The 7,977-nt window shown below is 35.8% G+C and overlaps 1 long non-coding RNA gene across 1 annotated transcript; it reads right to left on the reverse strand.

Annotated features, from left to right (window-relative positions):
- Positions 1–4,752: 4,752 nt before the first annotated feature.
- Positions 4,753–7,823, reverse strand: LOC148127652 (uncharacterized). The gene is made up of 2 exons (XR_015744291.1): positions 7,770–7,823; positions 4,753–6,075 (listed from the first exon to the last, which is right to left on the reverse strand). It is a non-coding gene; the product is annotated as an uncharacterized LOC148127652 (long non-coding RNA).
- Between the last annotated feature and the right edge of the window lie 154 nt (positions 7,824–7,977).

Below are 7,977 nucleotides of genomic sequence, written 5' to 3' on the forward strand. Positions count from 1 at the left end.
GAAATAGGTACGAATAAATGGGGACAATAGGACAGGGACAGTATGGTGCACTTATGCATTTGGACTCACTGATTTAATTGGGTTCTCTTTATCTAATTTTAGGACTTGTACAGAATAACATTTTAAGTCATATTTATGTAGAAATACTAATAATCCAAAAGCGTTCACATATTTTAAGTATCACTATACCTACATACAAAATGTGCACACTATTTTCGAAACTGTAGGCAGTTAACAATGAAAAGAATAAATATTGTAGAATGAGCAAAGACTAATCCCATTTGTTTTTTAAAAACCCATACCAATACCATAAATAAAAACGTTAACAAAACTTCAGAAATCATCCTATTACTAGCATGATTTTCCATACTGTCTGCAGAACAATTTGGTCTTAAATGACTATGAGCAGGATCAGCAGATTGGGGTCCACACAAATGCCAGGATGTCAGCTGCTCCACAAATGTGGAAGCTGCCGCTGAAGATTGCCTTCAGGCCACCAATCCCCTTCATCCCATTATCCTCAGGATCTCCTCTCTGGGTGAAAGCACAGGATGGAAAAATTGATTTCTTGACTGATTGTGGAAAAGTTAGTCCTGAAGATACAGAGCCAATGCAGGTTAACATTGCCACTTAAATTTGACCTGGAAACCTATTGATAACCAGTATTGCAACCATAGCATTGAAACTATACTGGTAAACTTACTCACCCGCATTAGCAACTAAGGTGCTGCATATTGGACTAGTTTCAATTTTCATTTTCAAAAGCAGCATAATAGAGTGTATTGTAATAGCCTAATTGCATGCTGCAAATATTATAAATTATTGGCATAAGCATATCTAAGGCAGAAAGACTTGCAGCTTCCATACTAACTATTCACCCAGTTCATTAAGCATAGTATCCTCCTTCAGTATGCAACCATTTGTCTTCATTGGTAACACAACCCTCATCCTGATTTCTCATGTCCCTGATGAGGGTTGCATAGGATTGCAACCTAAATGATTCGTTTGAAAAACATTTATGGCAATTGTTATTACACGATGTAGTCTTCATGACATAATTGTTTCTACTCCTGTTTTCTCTATTCAATGAATGTTAAGCCAAAGGAACAAGTAAGTTATGGATTTCTTTATTATAAATACATTTTTTTCTTTTTTTATAACAGTTGCAAATGGAAATGTTTTCATGTCTATTTTATGCACTTTCTAAGTCATGAAGGTGCTCATTGATCTTTATAATTTCCATTTTTGAAATGGAATGATTTGGATATATCACAAAATTATATGACCTGTCTCTATATCAGGGGTCCCCAACCCCTGGTGTATGGACCAGCACCAGTTCACGGAGTTCCAGAAACTAGGCCCCCAAAATAAGTAAAGCCCCATCCATGGAATGCAGGTAGAACACAAAACCACACCCCCTCTGGTCCAAGGGAAAACCTCTCTCCCTTGTGCCCAAAAGGTTAGGAACCACTGGCCTAGATTGCTATGGAGCAGCAATCCTATATACCGGTATATTTGCTGGAGAATACACAGTCCATTGAACACATTTTCAATAAATAGTAAATAGGAAAGGACTAGGTCTATAGTTTCCAGAATCTTAAAGGTGAATTATAAAATCAGAAAAAGTTATAGATCTGATTTAGAATTTTGAAATAAAGTGAGTGGGAAACATGAATAATATCATTTTCAGTAAAAATTATGCTTAGATTTTCACTGTATAATGCCAAGCCCTCTGTATCAACAAATAAGACAGTGCCCTCTAGTGATTCTCAATTCAATAACACTGGCAAATATAGAAAATTGTAGTTTTGTGCTTAAAAGTAACAATGGCTTCAATTTTTAAAACCAATTCCAATCCATAAAATGTTATTTTATTTAATAAACTGTGACAAGGAATTTTATCAAAGACTTTTTTAAATTCAAAGTTTACACTGTCAGCAAGATATTCTCCAGTCATGGACCTAGATTAGGAGAGTTGATCTTTGCAAAATCTATCCTGATTTTTTCTTTAGAAGGAAAAAATGCTTGTGTATTTTTAAATTATTATTATTATTTATTTCAACATACTTGGGACAAATTAAGCAGACCAGCCAATAATTCTCAGAGTTCCAATCATTGGTGCCAATGATAATTATTATTATCATCTTCCTAGCACTGTCAAGTACTTTAAATTGCATCTGGAACTCTGTTGGTAACCAGTGTAGAACTCATAGATGAAATCTAAAGTAATGCTATCAACAAGCTAACATATAGGCCACTGCACTCGGAAGCAACTGTTTTCAAGTCATCTTTAAAGGCAGCCCTCTAAGAGCGCATTGCAATAATCTATGTGGTAATGACAAGGCCAGAGTTATTAGCAAGATCCTCTTGCCCCAGATAAGATCTCTAGAAGATGAAGTGGGCAGAAACAATGCCTTACATTGCAGGTCATAATATTCTACAGAAATAACTATGACTATCAACTGTTTCAAAATTCTTATTGAAAATATAAAGCATTCTGTGTTTGTTATTTGTAAAATTATTGTTATTTGTAAAATTAACATAATCAACAATTACAGAGAAGATATAGAAATTGTACCTTACAATTTTAAGTAAGAAAGTAATTTTATTGTGCAAAAACACTTCTTTAAAAAATGCAATAATTTGGGTAAAACAATCCATTAAAATAATGAATTGTTTTACAAGGGGGAAAAAAGCAGTTTACAATTATTTAGAGCAAACTCTAATGCTTGAATTATTAAATGACTGAAGGAAATTGAGACAAATCTTACAATGGTAAATTAGGTTTGTTTTATGCCTGGTACTTGAAGATAATTCACTAAAGAAAAAAAACCTATTAGATCTGCCTACAAACCGTAACAGTGAACATTTGAAGAAAAGTAATGTCCTACCTTCTCTCTATTTGTGTATCAGAATACTCTTCATCCAGCACTTGTAAATAACATCAAATGAAGCTTTTTACTTTAGAAACTAGAAATACTACTTTCCCCCCAAAATTATTTGGCCTGTTTTCATTTACAAAAGGCCTGCTCTGCTTAAGGTTTTGCCTCTTCGGGAGGCAAAGGGATTGTGGATCTCATAGAGTTACGTTGTTAAATATTTTGTAACCAACTATCCAGCCAAAGTGGAAAGACTTAAGCATCAATCCTATACCAGTAGAGACTTGTCATAAGCATCTTTTAAAACACACATTCATAAATCCCAGGCAGAAATATGCAGAAATTGAGTTTAAATTCTCCCTTGATCTAACTGTGAGGTAGGATAACAATAAACATAGTGTTCCTCTGATCCTATGATGTCCTGCAACTAATAAATAAGAGCAGGTTCAAACAGGGGTCTTGTCCCTTAAAAATGCTGGGAATTGCAGACAAAAACAGTTGAAGGAACTTTTTAATGGCAATTGCATTTCCAAAAATTGAAACATTGAGAGACACAATATTTTCCCACTTTGGACTATTATATTTAATCACTCTTAAAATACAGATATACTAATCAGTCTAATATATCATTCCTATATTAAAAATGAAATATGTTCTGTTCCCATTACCTTTTTATTTTTATTTTGCTTTTATGAATTATTTTTATTTGGATTATTAATTGTTATTTTTACATTTAATATCTTTCCCATACTCTGAACAAAATTGTCCTCAATCTGCTATCCATCAGAGGTATTAGACTGCATTTTTCATACCATTTCCAGCCAACTTGGTCATGCAAGATGGAAGTTGTGGTTAACAGTTGGAGGCACCAAACTGTACATAATGTTTGAGCATGTGTTCTTCTATATTTTTATACTTTTTCTTTCTGCAAAGTCATTTCTGTAGCAAGTTTTTTTTTCCTGATGAAGCTTTTACATCATGATGTGGTTTAAAATTATAATTGTGGGCAGCAAGATGTTATCACACAGAACATAGTGTTGCTTAATGTTTAAATGATCATTGCACTCTTACTAATGATTAAGCAGCATGGGAAGAGGAGTTAGATCTATTGATTTACACTGTTTACTCGGTAAACTTAAAACTAAATACTATATTTTAAGTACTGGTTTAAACTCTTTTTACAATTTAGATTTTCAAACTATGTGTACTATTAAGAGCTTCAAACACGCATTGCCTTGTTCCTAAAAAACTTAATAATATAAAATAATAAATTGACATGCACTGGAATAATGTTCCTAGTTTAAGAAAAATAGTTTATTGCCATGATGAAAATGAAATATTGTTTAACATAAAGATCTATTCTGGAGGCACAGAATATAAGTTTATGTTCTGTTCTCTTGAGTATCATTCAAAACTCAGGATATTTTTTTCACTGATAGAGCGACCGGAGAAGGGTGAGAGGCATTAAGTTGCAAAAGGTTATCCCATATATTACATACATGTTAACCTATATAATAAAGCTTATTCCAGCTGGATTGAGTAAATGGCTACTTTAGGTGCATTCATAGTTATGTCTACATTTTTATTTCTAATTAAAAGTTAAATAATTTACAATATTTTATAAATTTAAAATTTATGATTCTTGACTCTTGATGAGTGTATCTTTTCTTTTATGTATATTGAGAGTATTTGCACCAAGACAAATTCCTTGTGTGTCCTATCACACTTGGCCAATAAAGAATTCTATCTATTCTATCTATCTATGATTCATAAATAATTTTCTTCTAAATGATTATGTATACACTACACACAATAGTGCTTCCTATGGGCTTCAAAAAGTTAGAGAATAACTGGATAACAACAAACCGGGAAGAAAATTCTAACCTTTTAATGGTATGTACAGGTGAAACTCGAAAAATTAGAACATCATGCAAAAGTTCATTTATTTCAGTAATGCAACTTAAAAGGTGAACCTAATATATGAGATAGACTCATTACACGCAAAGCAAGGTAGTTCAAGCCGTGATTTGTCATAATTGAGATGATAATGGCTTACAGCTCATGAAAACCGCAAATCCACAATCTCAGAAAATTAGAATATTGTGAAAAGGTTCAATCTTCTGGGCTCAAAGTGTCCCACTCTAATCAGCTAATTAAGCCATAACACCTGCAAAGGGTTCCTGAGCCTTTAAATGGTCTCTCAGTCAGGTTCAGTAGGAATCACAACCATGGGAAAGACTGCTGACCTGACAGTTGTGCAGAAAACCATCATTGACACCCTCCATAAGTGGGGAAAGTCTCAAAAGGTAGTTGCAAACTAAGTTGGATGTTCCCAAAGTGCTGTATCAAAGCACATTAATAGAAAGTTATGTGGAAGGGAAGGGGTGCACAAGCAGCAGGGATGACCCCAGCCTGGAGAAGATTGTCAGGAAAAGACCATTCAAAAGTGTTGGGGACTTTCACAAGGAGTGGACTGAGGCTGGAGTCAGCGCATCAAGAGCCACCACACACAGACGGATCCTGGACATGGGCTTCAAATGTCGTATTCCTCTTCTCAAGCCGCTCCTGAACAAACAACAATGTCAGAAGAGTCTTACCTGGGCTAAAGAAAAACAAATCTGGTCTGTTGCTCAGTGGTCCAAAGTCCTATTTTCTGATGAGAGCAACTTTTGCATCACATTTGGAAACCAAGGACCCAGAGTCTGGAAGAAGAATGGAGAGGCACACACTGCAAGATGCTTGAAGTCCAGTGTGAAGTTTCCACAGTCTGTGTTGATTTGGGGAGCCATGTCATCTGCTGGTGTTGGTCCACTGTGCTTCATTAAGTCCAGGGTCAACGCAGCCATCTACCAGGAGATTTTGGAGCACTTCATGCTTCCTTCCACAGACAAGCTTTATGGGGATGCTGACTTTATTTTCCAGCAGGACTTGGCACCTGCCCACATTGCCAAAAGCACCAAAACCTGGTTCAGTGACCGTGGGATTACTGTGCTTGATTGGCCAGCAAACTCGCCTGACCTGAACCCCATAGAGAATCTATGGTGCATTGCCAAGAGAAAGATGAGAGACATGAGACTGAACAATGCAGAAGAGCTGAAGGACGCTATTGAAGCATCCTGGTCTTCCATAACACCTCAGCAGTGCCACAGGGTTCAGTTCAAAGAAGGATCACTATGGCTTTGTACTTAAGACTGGACTTTGAAGAAACAGAACAGAAAGTCTATTGACACTTTTGAATATTGGTATGGAAGAAGTCTTCAAATAATTCCAGGGATAGCTAACATAACAAATAAATGGATCATCAAAGAAACCAACTCATCACTGGAGGCAGACATTTATTTACTTTTCACATTTCTGTATTGCAGATCTCCCTCAAAGATTATACTTTAAACACTTACATGAAGACAGAATTTCTGGACAAGTTTGTAATGCCAGGAAAGGTGGAAGAGGACAACCATCAACATTAACTCAGCTGTAGCACCAATGCATGCACCACTGGAAAACCCAAAGGACCAATATGGTGACAAATCCTCATTAAAAAAATCTATTTAAGTGCTAAGAATTAACATTGACTGGAGAGCATAATCAATTAATGTTTAATGGTAGTCTAGCAGTAAGGAGACCCAGATTAAAGACTTAAGGACACTGTTACTAAGAATAGGCTGAGAAAAATGTGCTTGCAGGGTTAAATACATACAGAACAGCAGAGAAAAGGGAGACTACTGGAATGATAACCTGTCTGGAAATATTTATGTGTAATAGGGAAAGTAACAGGTGCATTTTCAAAAACCTGAAGTTACCTTTAAAATTATCAAAATCAAGCAAACAATAAATCTATAAATTCACCATGGCATTTGCCCAACACAAATGCTCAGGTTCAAGAAAAAGGATGGAAAAGAACATCTATGAAAATCCTTTTTCAAAAATCAAATGTTTGCTTTTTCTCTACAAATGAATCCAGCATCAACTATGTTAAGACTGCTTCAGGATATAAACTTTATTTAGTATTATGTGGCGGCTTCTGGAGCAGCACATCATCTACACCGATTATACATAGTTCTCAACTTAAGACCACAATTAAACCCAAAATTTCTGTAGACAAGTTGTTAGGTGAGTTTTGCCCCATTTTATGGTCTTTCTTGCCATAGTTGCTTAGTGAATTATTGCAGTTAAGAGTAACACAGTTAAGTGATTCTAGCTTCGCCATTGCCTTTGCTTGTCAGGTTGCAAAAGGTGATCACTTGATATCATAAATACACACTAGGCATCCAAATTTTGATCACATGACCATGAGGATGATGCAATACTCATGAAAAATGGTCATAAGTCACATTTTTCAGTTGTAAGTTGAAGGCTACTGGTATTTTATTTATTTATATGCCACCCTCACAAGTGGGAAGTTCATAAAGAGATATTTCTTCATAATTGATTATCCTCCTTAAGCACACTAACTTGTGTATAGAAAAGTTTTGTTGTTGTGTACACAAGACCTTTAAATACTTCAGAATTCCACAATTGCAACATATTTCAAAGTTTCCATCTTTGATGTGATATTATTCTAGTGTTTTGTAACCACAAAATAATCCCAAAAGCTGTTTTTTAAAAAAATCAGTATTCTAAAATTGAATTGAACATCTGTTAATAGAATCCCTAATATTTGGAAAAATAATAGTGTATGTAAATATTCCTAAACAGCCATGAGGACAAAACCACCTATAAGCAAGTGACATACAGCTCGCTGTTACATACTGATGCGAAAGAATGTTGTACAGAAATAGGCAGGAAGAACATATTGCACAAAAAATGCTTCCCCAAAGCTAATCACTACCTCGCCTTTCCCGCAAGATCATTCCCCCCCCCCCCCCCCCAATCCCTCTAGAGACCTTTTACCTTCTGTTGACGGTTATAAACTACCTCCTCTTGTTTTGAAGGTGCGCGTGGTTCTTTCCTATTGGCCACTCTCTTCGCCCCTCCCCTTTCGTCACTCGAGTTACGGTACTGTGGAGACCGAAAGATAAGCTGACGGGAAGAGAGGTGGTTGGTGTACTACGTTTCCCAAGAAGCTTTGCGCGGGGCGAAGCTCTGTGATTGCTGCTGC

The sequence above is a fragment of the Pseudonaja textilis genome, chromosome 1 (assembly GCF_049901715.1).
Source record: "Pseudonaja textilis isolate UNSWEBS1 chromosome 1, rPseTex1.2, whole genome shotgun sequence".
NCBI classification, from domain to species: Eukaryota; Metazoa; Chordata; class Lepidosauria; order Squamata; family Elapidae; genus Pseudonaja; species Pseudonaja textilis.